Source organism: Marmota flaviventris, chromosome 11 (genome assembly GCF_047511675.1).
Source record: "Marmota flaviventris isolate mMarFla1 chromosome 11, mMarFla1.hap1, whole genome shotgun sequence".
NCBI lineage: Eukaryota > Metazoa > Chordata > Mammalia > Rodentia > Sciuridae > Marmota > Marmota flaviventris.
This window is the reverse complement of record NC_092508.1, coordinates 116,182,347-116,201,399: the sequence shown is the minus strand read 5'-3', so window position 1 is coordinate 116,201,399 and position 19,053 is coordinate 116,182,347.

Here is a 19,053-nt window from a genome sequence, read left to right as displayed (position 1 = left end):
AATATTGCAAAATAACAGTTGTTGTTTAACCATAGTTGTATATACAGACCTTCTTTAGCACTTACTTAAACCCTCTTATTTACTTAACAGACTCTCTTATCCAGAAACACATTTTCCTTCTATTAAATCCATACCTAGAACCTTCTAATTTCTCTTTCCTATTTGTTAACTCTTTGTTTTTTTTTTTTACATTTTTAAATAATTCCTGTAAATTTCTGAATTGAGGCAAATTATTTCATTTTAATAAGATATATTTTGTTATTTGCAGTACACAATTAATCACATCTGTTGAACATTTCATGAAAACATGAACAATGTTTAAGTATATACAATTATACCGTTGTAGGAACAGACAAGGCAAGGCACCTAAGATAGCACTGAAGATAGGGAAACAGTTTTATTTGGTTGCAGCCGGATTTAGAGGGCACATCTTCTGCTATAATCAATTAATCCCTGAACCCCGAGTTTAGGTTGTTTCAGAATTTTGTACCCAACATGTAAGGGTAGGGGCTCAGAAGTTCACAGTCCGCAGAAGTTCACAAAAAGCAGTTTTTTTTTTTTTTTTTTTTTTTTTTTCCCTCTGTTCTGGGCAAGTTAACCCTTCAAGGACACTTGGGAGGGGGAGAGCTTTTTCTTCCCTTTCTCTCCTCTTCCCCCCACCCTCCCCACCCCTGCCAGCTGTTATCATGGAGCCCAGTTGGTAACCTCCTTATCTTAGACATGTAGCCTTCTCTGTGAAGCCCCAGCTCAAAGCCAGAGGCCTTGTTTTACATATTTTGTGAAAAAACTAGTAAGGGGTTGTCTAACTTTTTGAGTGCTGATTTTTCCAGCCAGTGACCAAGTAAAACAGGGCAACAGGAAAATAGGAAGTTTATCTACATTGAACTTTTTGTAGAGATTCTTTTGCTGAAAGTCATAAAATCAGCCATGGTGAAGATTTCTGGAGAAGGTCAGTTAAGCCTTTTCTGTGGACCTGGGTAAGGAGGGGAAGATGGGAAGGCGGGGCTGAGAGCAGCTAGGTGGATCTGAGAATGAGGAAGGAGTGATGTAAAGGAATAGGATTTTCCCTAGCAAGGAAAACTTGAGCAGTAGAACAGGTAGAGCAGAGGGGAGGATGGGAGTGAATATCACAAAAAGCTTGTAAGGGACAATTCTTAGTAACCTGTTTTCAGTGATGACAAAGCAACTTTAAAGGCCATTTTCACCAGATCTCTGATAGGGGTCCAAGGGCTCTCCTCAGCTGACCTGGTGACACCTGGTATGGGCGCTGACAGAAGAAGAGAGGAGTGAGTGGGTAGAGGGATTCCTTCAGTACTTGCTACCTCAGAAAAGAGGCAATGGTTTGAGGAAAGACAGTTGTTTAGGTTTTTGATCTAGTGAGTGGAGAGGAGAAGTCAGGTTGTTCAGGTGGGGGAGACAGTGGAGGGGCTGGGGCAGAAGGTTGAGGGTGAGGACCTATTTGAGCTGGGCGATAGGGTGGAAATTCATCAGTAGGGTCAAAAGTAGTGGATGAGTCCGGAGGAGGAGGAGATTGGGGATCAGTGGTTGTGGGTGTTGGTTTGCAAGCTAGAAGAATTTGCAGAGGTCTGCAAGAGATGCAGAGAGCACAAGCAAGAAGAAAGCTTTGATATAGCAGCTTTTTACCCATTTTTTCGAATGCTCACAGTAATTGTAGAGATCCCTTAGAATGGAGGGATCCAGGGACCCAAAAGGGGGGCCATCTGCTTTGGTTGTCTAAGGGATAAGTGGGCCAGGCCTGGGTGCTATATTTGATCAATTTTGGGGGTTTGATGTCTGGTGTCAAGGAGAGGGTTTTGAGGTTATCCAAGAGGCATTGTAGGGGAGAGTTGACCGGCAGAGAGGACACATTACCCAAGTCGCAAAGTAGTATAAGGAGGAGGGAAGGAGACGCAAACAGTTTAGAGGAGAAGGAAGAGGACACAACCGTAGTATAAGAGAGAAGGAGGAAACTGATTTATTGGCAAAAGGGGCGTCCCCGCTAGAGCCAAAAATCAGGAGTGCCTTAGTGGCAGGTTCGAGCTGCAGAGATTGGTCATCACCGAATCCTGACAGTCAAAGCTCTCATCCTGGACGGAGCTGGAGAGACCTTGGCCAAGGCTTTTCTTTTCGGGACCCCTCCTGGAGAGGCCGGAGACTTGCAGGGCCAGAAAGAGGGGAAAGAGAGAGACAGGGGAAGAGGGAGGAAGGGGAGGGTAAGGTTATCTCTAGCAGCCGAGTCTTGAAGGTGTGAGGACTTGGATTTTAGGAGAGCCACCAAGATGGTGAAGGTCTGGGTGGACTGTGATGTTCAGTTCTCTGTTATGTGTCCCTGGAGGTTACACAGTCCTTTGAGGGAGACCTACAAAGCCTATGCTGGTAACTAACAGCTGGGAAGGGAAGGGAATAATTTTGAACCCAGGAGTCTATTCTGCCCTAGGAAGGAGTCCCTGAGGGCCACCGTAGCCTTAAAGGCTGTGGTGGGGTGTTTTCCTCCCCGCAGGTGGGCAAAGAGGTTTGCCGGACAATCAACGGTCAAATGCTCCTGACACCACCATTGGGTTTAGGACTCCAGGAAGGGGAAACTCACCAATCGAAGGCTGGTGGTGGATGGAGTTCTGGCAGTCGAGAAAATGGGTTCAGGCCTGCGTTCAGGCCATCCGGTGAGTGGCACTTCCGAAGGAAGAGGGACCCAAAAGTGGGTTTTAACCCTCTTCCGGGTTTCGGCACCAATGAAAGGAAAGTGACCACAACACTCGGAGTGACCAAGAGATCTTTATTGCAGCAGTGCAACAAAGAGAAAAGAAAGAAGGAGAGAGAGAGAGAGAGAGAGAGAGAGAGAGAGAGAGAGAGAGAGAGAGAGAGAAGAAGAGAGAGAGAGAGCAAGAAAGAAAGAGCAAGAGAGAGGGGGGCCTGGCAGGAGGGAGTTTTTATAGCCCAAATCTAATGGGGCCTCTGGGTCGGCAAGCTGCCTTGTTGGCCCAAGGGGGGGTTAAGTGTTCAGTCTTAAGCAGGGTTGAATGTTCAGACTTGAGGCAAACAGGTGATAAAGGACCAGATAGAGGGGGGTTTGAGTGCGTGGGCTATCTTGCAGCCAACATCTGTTCAGCCTGCCCTGCAGACAACACAGTTCAGCCTGCTCTGCACCCAACAGCTAGAGATGGTGAGCATTTTTTCATGTACTTGTTGATTGATTGTATGTCCTCCTCTGAGAAGTGTCTGTTCAGGTCCTTGGCCCATTTCTTGATTGGGTTATTTGTTATCTTATTGTCTAATTTTTTGAGTTCTTTGTATACTCTGGATATTAGGGCTCTATCTGAAGTGTGAGGAGTAAAGATTTGTTCCCAGGATGTAGGCTCCCTATTTACCTCTCTTATTGTTTCTTTTGCTGAGAAAAAACTTTTTAGTTTGAGTAAGTCCCATTTGTTGATTCTAGTTATTAACTTTTGTGCTATGGGTGTCCTATTGAGGAATTTATAGCACCACCCCACAGTATGTAGATCGTAGCCAAATTTTTCTTCTATCAGACGGCGCGTCTCTGATTTGATATCAAGCTCCTTGATCCATTTTGAATTAACTTTTGTGCATGGCAAGAGAAAGGGATCCAGTTTCATTTTGTTGCATATGGATTTCCAGGTTTCCCAGCACCATTTGTTGAAGATGCTATCCTTCCTCCATTGCATGCTTTTAGCCCCTTTATCAAATATAAGATAGTTGTAGTTTTGTGGATTGGATTCTGTGTCCTCTATTCTGTACCATTGGTCCACCCGCCTGTTTTGGTACCAGTACCATGCTGTTTTTGTTACTATTGCTCTGTAGTATAGTTTGAAGTCTGGTATCGCTATACCGCCTGATTCACACTTCCTGCTTAGCATTGTTTTTGCTATTCTGGGTCTTTTATTTTTCCATATGAATTTCATGATTGCTTTCTCTATTTCTACAAGAAATGCCGTTGGGATTTTGATTGGCATTGCATTAAACCTATAGAGAACTTTTGGTAATATCGCCATTTTGATGATGTTAGTTCTGCCTATCCATGAACAGGGTATATTTTTCCATCTTCTAAGATCTTCTTCTATTTCTCTCTTTAGGGTTCTGTAGTTTTCATTGTATAAGTCTTTCACCTCTTTTGTTAGGTTGGTTCCCAAGTATTTTATTTTATTTTATTTTTTTTTTTGAGGATATTGTGAATGGAGTGGTTGTCCTCATTTCCATTCCAGAGGATGTTTCGCTGATATACAGGAATGCCTTTGATTTATGAGTGTTGATTTTATATCCTGCCACTTTGCTGAATTCATTTATTAGCTCTAATAGTTTCTTTGTAGACCCTTTTGGGTCTGCTAGGTATAGAATCATGCCAACTGCAAATAGTGATAATTTAAGTTCTTCTTTTCCTATTTTTATGGCTTTAATTTCTTTCATCTGTCTAATTGCTCTGGCCAGTGTTTCCAGAACTATGTTGAACAGAAGTGGTGAGAGAGGGCATCCCTGTCTTGTTCCAGATTTTAGAGGGAATGCCTTCAATTTTTCTCCATTCAGAATGATGCTAGCCTGAGGCTTAGCATAGATTGCTTTTACAATATTGAGGTATGTTCCTGTTATCCCTAGTTTTTCTAGAGTTTGGAACATAAAGGGATGCTGTACTTTGTCGAATGCTTTTTCCGCATCTATTGAGATGATCATATGGTTCTTATTTTTAAGTTGATTGATGTGGTGAATAACATTTATTGATTTCCATATATTGAACCAGCCTTGCATCCCAGGGATGAATCTTACTTGATCATGGTGCACAATTTTTTTGATATATGTTTGTATCCGATTCACCTGAATTTTATTGAGGATATTTGCATCTAGGTTCATTAGAGATATTGGTCTGTAGTTTTCTTTCTTTGAAGTGTCTTTGTGTGGTTTATGAATCAGGGTGATGTTGGCCTCGTAGAATGAATTTGGAAGTTCTCCCTCTTTTTCTATTTCCTGAAGTAGCTTGAAAAGTATTGGTATTATTTCCTCTTTAAAGGTTTTGTAAAACTCTGCTGTATACCCATCTGGTCCTGGGCTTTTCTTAGTTGGTACTCTTTTTATGGTTTCTTCTATTTCCTCAATTGATATTGGTCTGTTTAGGTTGTCTATATCCTCCTGACTCAATCTGGGCAGATCATATGACTTAAGAAATTTATCTATGCCTTCACTATCTTCTAATTTATTGGAGTATAAGGATTCAAAATAATTTCTGATTATCTTCTGTATTTCTGAAGTGTCTGTTGTGATATTGCCTTTTTCATCCCGTATGCTAGTAATTTGAGTCCTTTCTCTTCTTCTCTTCGTTAGCACAGCTAAGGGTCTGTCGATTTTATTTATTTTTTCAAAGAACCAACTTTTAGTTTTGTCAATTTTTTCAATTGTTTCTTTTGTTTCGATTTCATTAATTTCAGCTCTGATTTTAATTATTTCTTGCCTTCTACTTTTTTGCTGTTGTTTTGCTCTTCTTTTTCTAGGATTTTGAGATGAAGTATGAGATCATTTATTTATTGTTTTTTTTTCTTTTTTTAAGGAATGAACTCCAAGCAATGAATTTTGCTCTTAGAACTGCTTTCAATGTGTCCCATGGATTCCGATATGTTGTGTCTGTGTTTTCATTTATCTCTATGAATTTTTTAATTTCCTCCTTGATGTCTTCTATAACCCATTGATCATTCAGTAACCTATTGTTCATTCTCCAAGTGATGCATGATTTTTCCTTCCTTCTTTTATCCTTGATTTTCTGTTTCATTCCATTATGATCAGATAAGATGCATGGTATTATCTCTACTCCTTTATATTGTCTAAGAGTTGCCCTGTGACATAATATATGATCTATTTTTGAGAAGGATCCATGTGCTGCTGAGAAAAAAGTATAATTGCTTGATGTTGGGTGGTATACTCTATATATGTCAATTAAGTCTAGGTTATTAATTGTGTTATTCAGTTGTATAGTTTCCTTATTCAACTTTTGTTTGGAAGATCTGTCCAGTGGCGAGAGAGGTGTGTTGAAGTCTCCCATGATTATGGTATGGTGGTCTATTAGACTCTTGAACTTGAGAAGAGTTTGTTTGATGAACATAGCTGCACCATTGTTTGGGGCATATATATTTATGATTGTTATGTCTTGTTGGTGTATGGTTCCCTTGAGCAGTATGTAGTGTCCCTCTTTATCCCTTTTGATTAACTTTGGCTTGAAATCTATTTTATTTGATATGAGTATGGACACTCCTGCTTGTTTCCGAAGTCCATATGAGTGATATGATTTTTCCCAACCTTTCACCTTCAGCCTATGTATGTCTTTTCCTATCAAATGCGTCTCCTGTAGGCAGCATATTGTTGGGTCTTGTTTTGTGATCCATTCTACTAGCCTGTGTCTCTTAATTGGTGAGTTTAAGCCATTAACATTTAGGGTTATTATTGAGATATGGGTTGTTCTTCCAGCCATATTTGTTTATTTCTGTTACTAAACATGGTTTGTTTTCCTCTTTGATTATCCCCCCTCCTTTACTGTCCTACCTCCCACTGTTGGTTTTCATTGTTATTTTCCATTTCCTCTTCCTGTAATGTTTTGCCGAGGATGTTTTGAAGAGATGGTTTTCTAGCTGCAAATTCTTTTAACTTTTGTTTATCGTGGAAGGTTTTAATTTCATCTTCCATCCTGAAGCTTAATTTCGCTGGATACACAATTCTTGGTTGGAACCCATTTTCTTTCAGTGTTTGAAATATGTTATTCCAGGATCTTCTAGCTTTCAGAGTCTGTGTTGAAAGATCAGCTGTTATCCTGATTGGCTTACCCCTAAATGTAATCTGCTTCCTTTCTCCTGTAGCTTTTAAAATTCTCTCCTTATTCTGTATGTTGGGCATCTTCATTATAATGTGTCTAGGTGTGGATCTCTTATGATTTTGCACATTTGGCGTCCTGTAGGCTTCTAGGATTTGGGATTCTGTCTCATTCTTCAAGTCTGGGAAGTTTTCTCATATTATTTCATTGAATAGAGTGCTCATTCCTTTGGTTTGGAGCTCTATACCTTCCTGTATCCCAATGACTCTTAAGTTTGGTCTCTTTGTGTTATCCCATATTTCTTGGATGTTCTGCTCATGGTTTCTTAACAGTCTTGCTGAGCTGTCTATGTTCTTTTGAAGTTGAAATACTTTGTCTTCATTGTCTGATGTTCTATCTTCTAAGTGTTCTACTCTTCTGGTAGTATTCTCAATTGAGTTTTTAAGTTGGTTTATTGCTTCCTGCATTTCTAGGATTTCTGTTTGTTTGTTTTTTATAAGCTCCATCTCCCTGTATTGTTGATCTTTTGCTTCCTGGATTTGTTTGTGTAATTCATTGTCAAAGTGATCTTTCATTGTCTGATTTTGCTGTCTAATGTCTTCCTTTAGACTCCAGATCATCTGAAGCATGTATATCCTGAATTCTTTATCTGACATTCCATCTGCTGCAGCTGTTATCTCTTCTAAAGTTGAGTTGACCTGCATTGCTTGTGGTCCTTTCTTTCCTTGTCTTTTCATACTGCTTGTGTTTCTTTCTGCTTGGTGAAACTGTTGTGTTTTTGAAAAAAATTTTCCCCCTATATATTTATATTGCTCTTGTATAGTTGAAAAGTCTCTCTTGCAGGGTCAGGCGGCGGTCTGCCTACCTTGCAGGCATGGGCGGCGGCTCTGCTCTGCCCCTCCTCCAATTGGTTTGACATGTCTACCACGCCCATGGACCCCTGGGCCTGTTCTGCTGGTCGGTCGCAGTTCTGCCTACCTTGCAGGTGCGGGCAGCGGCTCTGCTCTGCCCTTACTGCAATTGGGGTGACGTGTCTACCACGCTGGCAGGTCGCTGGGCTTGTTCCGGGCGCGGGAGGCTGCTCTGCTCTGCCTCTACTCCAATTGGGGTGATGTGACTACCGTGCCGGCAGGCCGCTGGGCCTGTTCCGGGCACGGGCGAAAGCTCTGCTCTGCCCCTACTCCAATTGGGGTGACTTGTGTACCATGCCGGCAGGCCACTTGGCCTGATCCGCCGGTCGGTTGCAGGTCTGCCTACCTCGCAGGCGCCGGTGGCGGCTCTGCTCTGCCCCTCCTCCAATTGGTGTTACTTGTCTACCACACCCATGGACCGCTGGGCCTGTTTCCAGCGCAGGCGAAGGCTCTGCTCTGCTCCTACTCCAATTGGGGTGATGTGCCTACCACCCCGGCCGGCCGCTGGGCCTGTTCCACCGGTTGGTCGCAGGTCTGCCTACCTTGCGGGCACAGGCGGCGGCTCTGCTCTGCTCCTACTCCAAATGGGGTGACATGTCTGTCGCGGCGGCAGGCCACTGGGCCTGTTTTGCTGGTCGGTCGCAGGTCTGCCTACCTTTTTGGCCCGGGCGGCGGCTCTGCTCTGCCCTTACTCCAATTGGGGTGAAGTGTGTACCACGCCGGCAGGGTGTATATTCATGCTATGTTTCTCACTGAGTACAGAAAATTATAAAAACTGAGAAGGGACTGAAAGGCAGGTTGACCGTGAAGGGCTTTTGTGGTCACAGAGGGCCAGGTGGTCTTTCCATGGTAACATCTTCTTTAGGGGAGAGAAAGTTTTTGGTGTGACTGAGTGAGTTTATAAAAGAGGATAGTGTGCATTCAAAATTCAGTTTAGATTAGGTTTGGCTTTCTCAATGTGTGTTCCAGAATTGTTCTAAGATGAACCTTTCTCAGAAATTCCTGATGAAATACTAGCCACAGACAATCTTTTGTAAATAGCTGATTGGTTATAAAGAAGACTGCATTCAGACCTGAATGTCCATTCTAAAGTTCACAGCTAGGCTCTGCCTTCAGTTGAGACTTGTAGCAGCACAGAACAGAAAGAATATATTCCAAGGAATAGCAGCTGTGCTCAAGGTTAGGAGCATTCTCAGAACTTCCTCACAAACCTGTGGGATGAAGGCAAGCAATGGGTCTTACTTATGAGTCATATAACTATGTACCTATATAATCTATATAGCCATATGACACAGTGCTAAAGAGCTTCCTAGCCTTTGTGATAAAACTTTAATTTTTGTTCTGGTTTTGCCAATTTGTATCTTGGTGATCTGGTGAATATTCCCAATGCTTCTAAGCCTCAGTCTGATGTTTACAAAATGGGGATGATAAATGGACCCTTGCCTTTGAGTTCTGTGGGGGATTAAATGTGAAGATTATGGAGAAGAAAATATGCCCTCTGAGCAGGATCTGAGATGCTCCGTTTGAGGAGCACATCTCTGTGGCAGTGACTCCTTGGATAGTGGTTCCTGAACATGTAACCCCTTTTCCCTGGTCACAGAGCTAGGTAACATTCCTCAGCTTCTATGACAGTTGGATGAGGCTATGTGCCCGAATATTAGCTAATGAGATAAGAGTACAATCAAGGTAGGCCCCATCCAGCCCTGTCCCTCAAAACCCCACCCACACTTTTCTGTCACTTCTCCTGTACTGTGTGCCTCAGCTGAGCCTGGCAGACATGTAGCTGCTTGAAGGCAGTGGGTCAGTGACCGGGAAAGAGACTGCATAAGTGACCTGGAAGAGAGACCTTGTAAGACTAAAGCATCAATTCTAATTCTACAAGAATTATAACTACATCTTATCTTGTTTTAGCCAGGACACCAGTCTCCATGCATTTGGAGCAACATCTCACTTTATAATACAGCACCCATTGCTCTGATGAGGAGGGCAGGTGATGGATCTTTTCACTGCTGAGTGGAGCCTTCCCCACATGTCCAGTTGTGTCTGTTTATGATGAGGCCTGTGTTATGAAAGTTCTCTGGCTCTAACTCAAAATTCAATATCAACACCTCAGGGCAAGTGCAAGCCTCATCCCCAGTAGAAGCTGGAGACTACTGACTACAGTGGTAGATGTTTAGGAGGCAAAGCACCAGCCATATGACTGAACTTTGAACAGAGACAGTGATGTGATCTACCTCAGATACACCTCTTGTAAATCATCATCATCCTCATCATCATCATCACCATCACTGTCATTGTTATGTAACATTCATCTTCCTCATATTCATCATCACCACCATGATCATCATCACCATCATTACCACTACCAGCAGCAGCAGCAGCAGCAGCAGCATCATCATCATCATCATCATCATCATCATGACTAAATCTATACACTTGTGTGTTCACTCAGTAAACAGATTTTGAACAGCTACCAGGAACAAGAACATGGTTCATGCTCTGGGGGAACCTATATTAGGGAAGGGAAATATCAATAAACACATAATCCAGGGAATGTGAGATGAAGGTTTTTGTTGTAAAAGTGATATAAAGAAATAAAGCAGAATAAGGGTATTATGGAGGATTCCATTATTTTAAATAGGGTGGCAGGAGGGGATCTCTGAGCACAGATCTGGAGTCAAGGTAAAGTGCAGCTCTAGCATGATGGACAAGCATTTTGACATCAGTACTGTCAAGGTGTGGGCCATTTCTGTCACCACTGTTGGCAGTGATCATGCTTTTATCTTATACCTAGGGTAGAAGTAGGTTTATTCATTTTTACGCTCACCCCATTGTAGTGATTCCATCAGTGTGTCTGGTTTTACATAATCATCTATCCACACAACTCCACATATGTTAAGTTTATGGTCTAACCCAATGGTATTATGCATGATTGGTTGTCTGTAAGTCTAATGTGTTTTTCATGTGTATTGCAGGTATTTGGTCACACATAAAGAATACAGATAACCTGGATTGCATTTTTTTGTCACCTATACTATGGGTTGTATCCAATCCATAAGTTTTTTTTAACTTTTATTAGTTCTTTTAAAGACATGACCAACAGTGTGTTGTATGTTTGGGTTTATATTTGGGGATCATATTGTAGGCTATATGGTGTTATGAATAATGCATTAGGAAGTGCTGTATAGTCCAAGAATGTCACTATACTCTTTTCTAGAAGCATGGAATGTGGCTTAGGTGAGTCTCAATGTGTAACATTGTGTGCCCAATTCCAAAAAACTTTATAAGTTAAGTGTTCTCCTGTTGTATAGTTTATTTAAAGTTGAGTTTTATTCATGCTGATTCTAGTGTATAGTTTTTTCTTCTTATCCTTGCAAAGATATGATTTATTAGCATAATGCATGAAATTATTGAAATGTGTGAAGGTGTATCTTGTGCTATTTTCTTGAGAAATTATATTTGGTGTCTATTGCTTCAAGCACATCTCCAAAGTTGTTTGTTTTTATGTTCCTAGACATTGTTAAATTTTAATGATTGTAATTAAAGCAAGAGTTTCCTAAGAATGCTTGTGAGGTTCCTCTTGTATAAGGCTGTACACCAGTGGTGCCTGAGGGTAGAAACTGTGCAGTGTACCTGTCAATTAACACTGTTTTGAAGCAGAGGTAATCCCAATGTAGAACTCCCTATTTTGAAGATGGCCAAATTTGTTTCACCATTTTATAAGGCTGAGGAATGGAATCTGTAATAATTATAGAAAATTTATATGTTTGTGTACCTTATGGTAATTGGATCTGACCATGTCTCAGCTTTTGGAAATAAATCATTATCTCTCTAAAAATCTCATGTTACATGTACTAAGTCAAATTTACCATATTATAGGATGTTAAAAATATCTATTACACACCATACTGTGGTGTTTTCATTATAACCCCCTGGAATGAAGTTCCATACATCTTCAGGAAATGAGAACATAAACGCTGAATGATGGTAATGATGAAATTTTGCCTCAGGATAATAGGGTTTGATTATGTAATTGGTTTGTATAGGAGGTTCTTGGAGATTTTCCCCACTGAGGTATGTGTATGTTAAAATACATTGCTTATTAGTGATGTCTATGCATGAGGTTTGTGGAAACATGGGTGAAAAGAAGAGTGATAGAAATTTTAATTTTGTAGCCCTTTTGTATTTTAATTCTGAAGGCCTTTTCCCCCAGTTTCCAGGGTGCCGGGCCAAAGCTCTCCTAGGAGTAAAGCTGGTTATTTCTCAGGGTTTGCTTGGTCCATTCCTTGGCCTGGTGTGGGGGCAGAAGTCTGCCTCCTTGTTGCCCCTCTCCACATGTCTTCACAAAAAATGAGTCATATGACTGCCAACAGGACTTATTAGGGGGCTATACTGTGCTACCTGTGGCAGAAATTGGTGGTGACACAACCCTAGTGGCCCTTGTCCCTGGGCAATGGAGAGCGCACCACCTTCATACTTCAGCAGGAGATGGGGAATGGCAAGGGGCACATGGATGGTTGTGCTCTGTGCCAGACTGGGCTTAGCTAGGTGCCAATGTGTGTTTTAGCTTCCTTGAAGTGAACCAGGCTTCTATGTAATGCTGAAAGTAGTGGAAAGTGGGCACCAGGAGGTGAGCCATAGGACTGAATAGACCCAGAGATCCTGGGAGCTCAAGGCAGAGTTGTTTATAGCAGGGTGGCTCTCCATATTATGGCAGTAGAGGGGCTGTGGTTTATCTGAGAAGGCCAGGGTCATGGCCACTTCCTAAGCCACAGGGTGGGGTGGGATGAGGGAAAGGAAAGTAGATGTTATGGTGCTCAAAAAAATTATGTGTTGTAGGAGGGCTTAACATAATCTTCAATTATGTAAATGTACATGAAAATTTTATCAGGATTTCATCTCACTCAAAAAAGAAGTGGTATTATGCAAACCAACTTATATAATGTTGGTGGTTATATAAATATTTTTAGTCAGAGTGGAGAATATATATATTCCAGATATATATCTATGTATATATCTTTGGGGAAAAAGTCATCATACAAATGAGATACCTTTATAAACATGTTTATTCTGGTACTATTCACAATAAGAAACACAATCAACATAGGTGCCTTTCAAAAGATAAATGTAGAAAAATTGGGGCATATACAAAGGTTGGCCTATATTTTGTCATAAGGAAGAAAGAAACATCTCATTTGCAGGACAATAAATGGAATTGGATATTACTGTGTAACATAAAATTAGTCATGGGAACATTTGTACCATACAAATTTTCTCACTTGTGGAATCTAAAGAAAAAGCAATAAGGAGAAGAAGGATGAGACAAATTATTTGTAAAATATAATGGGATGCGTGTGTGTGTGTGTGTATGTGTGTGTGTGTGTGTGTGTGTGAGAGAGAGAGAGAGAGAGAGAGAGAGAAAGAGAGAGAGAGAGAGGGAGAGAGAGAGAGAGAGAGAGAGAGAGAGAGAGAGAGAGAGAGAATGAAAGTATCAGAAGAAGTGTAATCATTCAAAGCTTGATATATGCATGTGTGCAAATAGAATAGTCAAACCCACTAATCTAGAATTGATGTAATTGAAACATTAATGTAGAAATATAAATAAAATGCAGATTCAGAAACTTTAAGAAAAAAACTTATATGCAAGAACTGAAACTAAAACTGGTACAAAAAAACATACTTGAATATTTTAATAGTAATTATATTGATAATGATTTCTGGGAAATGACATACATTAGTTAGTTGCACATTCTACCATAAAATACCTAAAGAAACCATTTTATAAAGAAAAAGGACTCAGGTACCTCAGTTGTTTGCATTGAATTCCATGGTGCCTTTCTTGCTCAGTTCTAGAGAGGGCTCTGAACTGTGAAACACCCTGGCAGGAAAATGTGTGCAAAAAAATGGTCACACCTCAAACCAGGAAGCAAATAGAGAGCACAGTTAGGTTACACAATCTAATGGGCATGCCCACCGACCTATGGGCCTATACATGAGCCCATCCAAGGGTCTCACCATCATCCATTTGCACCACTGGGAGATCAGACATTTAATAAATAGGCCTTTAAGGGAAATTCAACATTTGGTATTTAACATTATACCAAAATCATGAGCCATAATACAGAAATAGACAAGCAGGACTATGTCATAACTTCAAGGTCCTGTTCAGCAAAGAATACAAGAGTGAAAAGTCAAAAGAGTGAGGGAATAAATTCCCAAACCCGATATATGACAAGGAATTAATAACTAAAATACATGATAGGCAGTTCCAACTCAAGAGAAAGTAATAAATAAAAACCCAATTGAAAATGGTCAAATAATCTTAGTAGATATTTCTCCCCAAAAGCATAGAAATGGAAAAATTGTATAAAAAGATGTTCAGTATTAAGAATCATCATGATAATAAGTATCAAAATGCCAAAGACAGTAAGTAAAATCTGGTAGGAAGGCTATCATTGTAAAACAAGTGTTTCAGGTTTTGGGGAAGATTGGACACTTCTTTACTGGACTTTCAGTTTTGACCAGGAAGGTATTTACATATTTATGTCACATATACTTTTTAAGAGGACAGATCTCATTAAAATAACTTTACAACGATGAAAAATTACAATCAATAATGTAAAGTTAAGGGAATATATCCTCAGGAGATAGATCAGATTGTGATTATTGTACAATTTTAAATATTTACAAAACATGATTTTTTGGGGCTGGGGATGTGGCTCAAGTGGTAGCGCTCTCGCCTGGCATGTGTATGGCCTGGGTTCGATCCTCAGCACTACATACAAACAAAGATTTCGTGTCCGCGGAAAACAAATAAATAAATAAATAAATAAATATTAAAAATTCTCTCTCTCTCTCTCTCTCTCTCTCTCTCTCTCTCTCTCTCTCTCTCTTTAAAAAATACATGATTTTTTAGATTGTGTAAATATTGGGATGTGTAAATTTCAACTCAATAATCTGTTTTAAAATATTTAAAACAACTTACTCAACATTCCTACTTCCAGTGGAAATAAAAACATGTTTGTAAAAGAACATATATATGTACAAATATTCATAATTATTTAAATATTTTAATTTTAATTGACACATGCATTTCTTTTTAAATTTATTTTTTAGTTGTTGATAAATACAATACCTTTATTTATTTCATGTGGTGCTGAGGATTGCACACAGTGCTTTACACATGGAAGGCAAGAACTCCGCCATGGAGCCATCACCCCAGTCTGACACATGTACATTGTTATGGTACAATATAATAATTCAATACATATATTGATAAAAATGGACTAATTAGTATTTTACCTCCTCAAGTACTTATAATTTCTAATTGTTGACAATATTTACTTTTTTCCAGTAAACTTGAAGCATATCATAAATTGTTTTAGATATACAACAGAATACCAGAACTAGTCACTCCCACCTGTGTTTGTGCTCATTTTAAAATTTGCCTAAAACTGAAGTTTCCAAATGTTTAACACATTTTTTATATATATTCATAAAAAGTCAATTTATTAAGACATAAAAAAGTGATGCTTGTAATCTTAGCAGCTTGGGAGGTTGAGGCAGGAGGATCATCATTCAAATCCAGCCCCAGCAATTTAGCAAGGTCCTAAGCAAATTAGAGAGACTCTGTCTTAAATAAATAAATAAATAAATAAATAAATAAATAAATAAATAGTCTAGTAATGTGGCTCAGTATTAAGCGCCCTGGGATTCCATCCCTGGTGCAATGAAAACTAATTATTTAATTAATTAAATAAAATAAGTAAATGGCTTTTCCACAGAAAAATGAAAAAATATCAAAACACTATTCTAAACAAAAAAGTAGACATCAAAGTGTATATCATGAGGGGCTGGGTTTGTGCCTAAGTGATAGAGTTCTCACCAGGCACATGTGAGGCACTGGGTTAAAACCTCAGTGCCACATATAAATAAAATAAATATATTATATCCACCTACATCTAGAAAATAAATATTTCAAAAAATGTATATCATGATTTTTTCTAGTCTGTTTCATAAGTAATTAAATTAATATGTTGATCAAAATCAAAGCAAAGCTGCCTATGGTCAAGGCAGGTGTGAATTATACAAGATTTTTTTTTTCATTAATGAATATGACTCTTATGGTGAGGATGTTGAATCCTGCAGAAGAAGAAGAGTTACTGATTGGGTTAGGTTCAAGGTGGAATGCTGGAATGTTCGCTTGGATTTATGTTGTAGCTAGTGGATCCATGGTTAATTTGCAGAGTCCTGTGGTGAATAGATGCCTTAGAGGAGCTAAAATTTTCTGTGAAGATTGAATTTAGGCTAAAGTATGACAAGCTTAGTAATGTGGGGCTGGAGTTATTTTTTCCCAATAACCTGAGGCCACAACTCAGTTTTTACAAACTTCATAGAAGATGTAGGTAGACCTACCTATCATCACTTTGTTGGTAAGTGTTTTATTTTCACTCAAAACTGCTCCATCAGTTAGAAGTTGACTTGTAGGTAAGATGTGAAAAGCATTGTGAAGAAAAGTAAAAACCTCTGCATAGATAAAGAAAAATGCCAATTCATCGACAAGCTGAATGCTGCTTAAAAGAGTGTGAAGGGGCTGTCATCTTGAAGAATGGCAGGATAGAGGAAGTGCTTTTCAATATCCCCAGTCTTACAAATGCTTATAGAAAAGTGAAGATCATCAAGTCAATGCTCATGGAGGAATAGCCTTTCCTGGTACAAGGACTAAGTGAACAAATATCGAAATATAAAAGATGTGGTGATGAAGATGTTAAACATACTGACATTCATTAGAGGTCAGGAAAGTTTGAGGTTTCTTCAAACTTTCAAAAAATACAAGTGCTATGCACCGATGGTTGTGTGGGCCCTCTCTCATCAAGCAAGAAGGTCCATGGAACAGTTTAGAAGAGACTGTAGTTGTGAATTTGCTAATAGAGACCTCCGGAGGGAGACCGAGCAGAAAGCAGGTCTGATTTTATTGTGCAGTTACCATGTATGTATACTCAGGCACCAGCTAAGCAGATTACAGGCAGCCACCAATACAATTTCTGGCCAACTATCGATGCAGTGACCAATTGAGGTGTGGGCCATGGAGAAATAGCAGAGACTGCAACACATAGATTTATGCTCAGAGCTGTGCCTACAAGTAAGTGGTTTGCCACTCACACACCTAGCATGGGGGAGTTGTTTGCCACACAGATGCCCTTAACATATGCCATGTATGCAGTACTCCAAGTACTTGTCCTCACAGATGGTCTCTAAGACATCACTGTGGCCTTACCTCTACTAAGGTTTCTTTAGGTGCCAGGCTGTGCCCCTACCTCTGGTCTCCTTCAGATGAGATAATTGTGGTCAGGTGATGCAGGAGTGCATCAACCTCATGAACAGGAGATTTGCTACCTTCACATGAGGACACATAATTGATGCTTGAATTCTCCTTTGACTTGTATTCTTTATCATAGAGCATAGAGTTATCACTCGCTGGCAGTAAAATCTCATCTTTCTGGCAGTAAGATAAATATGGTGTATTAAAGTGTTAAACATTTTCATTCAAAATTAAATTTAATTAAACTATGTTCAAGACAGCATTTTGTAATTATTAGTTGTATTAGATGTATAAATTGGTAATTTATGATATATGTTTTTTTCAGTCACAGAACAGCTGGTCCAATGACCTCATGGGCCTTCTTTGCCTCAGGAGGATCCAAGTTCTGTGCAGTTCTGACTTGAGAACATGTTCAGCAGGAGGAAAACTCATGTCTGTTCTTGAAGTCTGTGGGGGCTCTTTGCTACAGCGTCATTAAAAGTTTATCTTAGTAATCTAGCAAAAATATGCTCACATTCTGGACTGTTTCCATGTGTGTTGCTCTTTACTTCCTCACAAAATATTTCAGAAAATCTTCTTTTATAAATATATTTATCCTTTAAGATAAATGGGTAAAAGCCATATGGTGATGTGATAATTTTTACAAATTCAGGGTCATTTTCATGGAGAAATCCCCATATAGATGCATATGGTAAAACACATATAATATGGAACAATATACTAATACCAAGATTGTTATTTCAATGAACTGGAAACAGGCCAGTGCCACCTGAGCCATGTTGGGGTATAATATGAATGGCAAAAATATAAATATTTTGTAAATAATATGGTATAAATTTTAAATGAATGATTTATAATTTATTTTCTCTATATATTACAATTATAAGATGCATGATTTCATCAGTAGTTTTAGTAGCCAAGGACAAAATTGTTTTTCTAGAGTTGTTTTCTCAATGGTCACAACTCCTAAGTTAAAGCAACACTTTTCTATAAGAATATATGATTGAAGAAAAGGGGGGCAATAGATGTTCTTTAAAATGAGGTTTAATATTTCTTAAAGGTCAGTCATTTCTCTCTTAATATACTAGTGGATAATATTAAGACATAACAATATGTGCATTTATTGGTGGTGGATTTGTTTTACTACATGATTACTGCAGGGAGATATTTCTGCTCAAAGGAAACTGCAGAACATCACATCACTTTGCCTCATTCCACTGTCTCAGCACCTGACACCTCTCACAGTTAGTGAATGGTCTCTGAAAGTTTCTCTCACACACTCATAATATTATTTGCAGAATTGACATGTTTAGGCTTAATGGTGTCTCCTATTTGGGGAATGAGCAACTGGTGGTTATTATCATGATGAAAGGGCACAGCAGTTGTGAGTGCCTGAATGATAGGTGGCACAGTGATGGAAGAGGAGTGTATTGGAATGGGGAAGTTGAATGCAATTTTAAGGGAGGAGACTTGAGAGAGCAACAATTTAACTGGAGTTTAAACACTAAGTGTGGTGGAGATCATAAAGATCTGCAGTTGAGGGCAAGCAGGGCTTTAGCTAAAAATGGACTGGGTCTTCGAGGGGTAAGGTTATTGTCACAGAGCTTTCCAACAAGTTGTTAATTTCACACAAAAATACACTGGGCCCAATAATGGAAAGAGCACTCAAGATGCATTCTCAACCATACCAAAAAACTCTTCCATGGTGACATACCTAATTCTATCCTCACATATTGTGACTTTCATTGTGCAGAATCTCCATGATACTGTTTTTATAAACATGGACAAGAATACCTCAGATGGCCCCTGACAGAGCTGAGGGGTTTGATCATAATTTCCTCAATATCACAATGCAGGTTGGAGTGTTCCTGTCCTTGACTCTGGGAAGATAAAGTCAACAATTATTTGACCTGAAGACTGGCACTGCAATTGAGTATTTAATTCTGCAGTCTGTTTAATGCATCTTATGTTCCTCACTATTGGAATACCTTGAGACAATTAAATATTTCATTAAAGCAAAG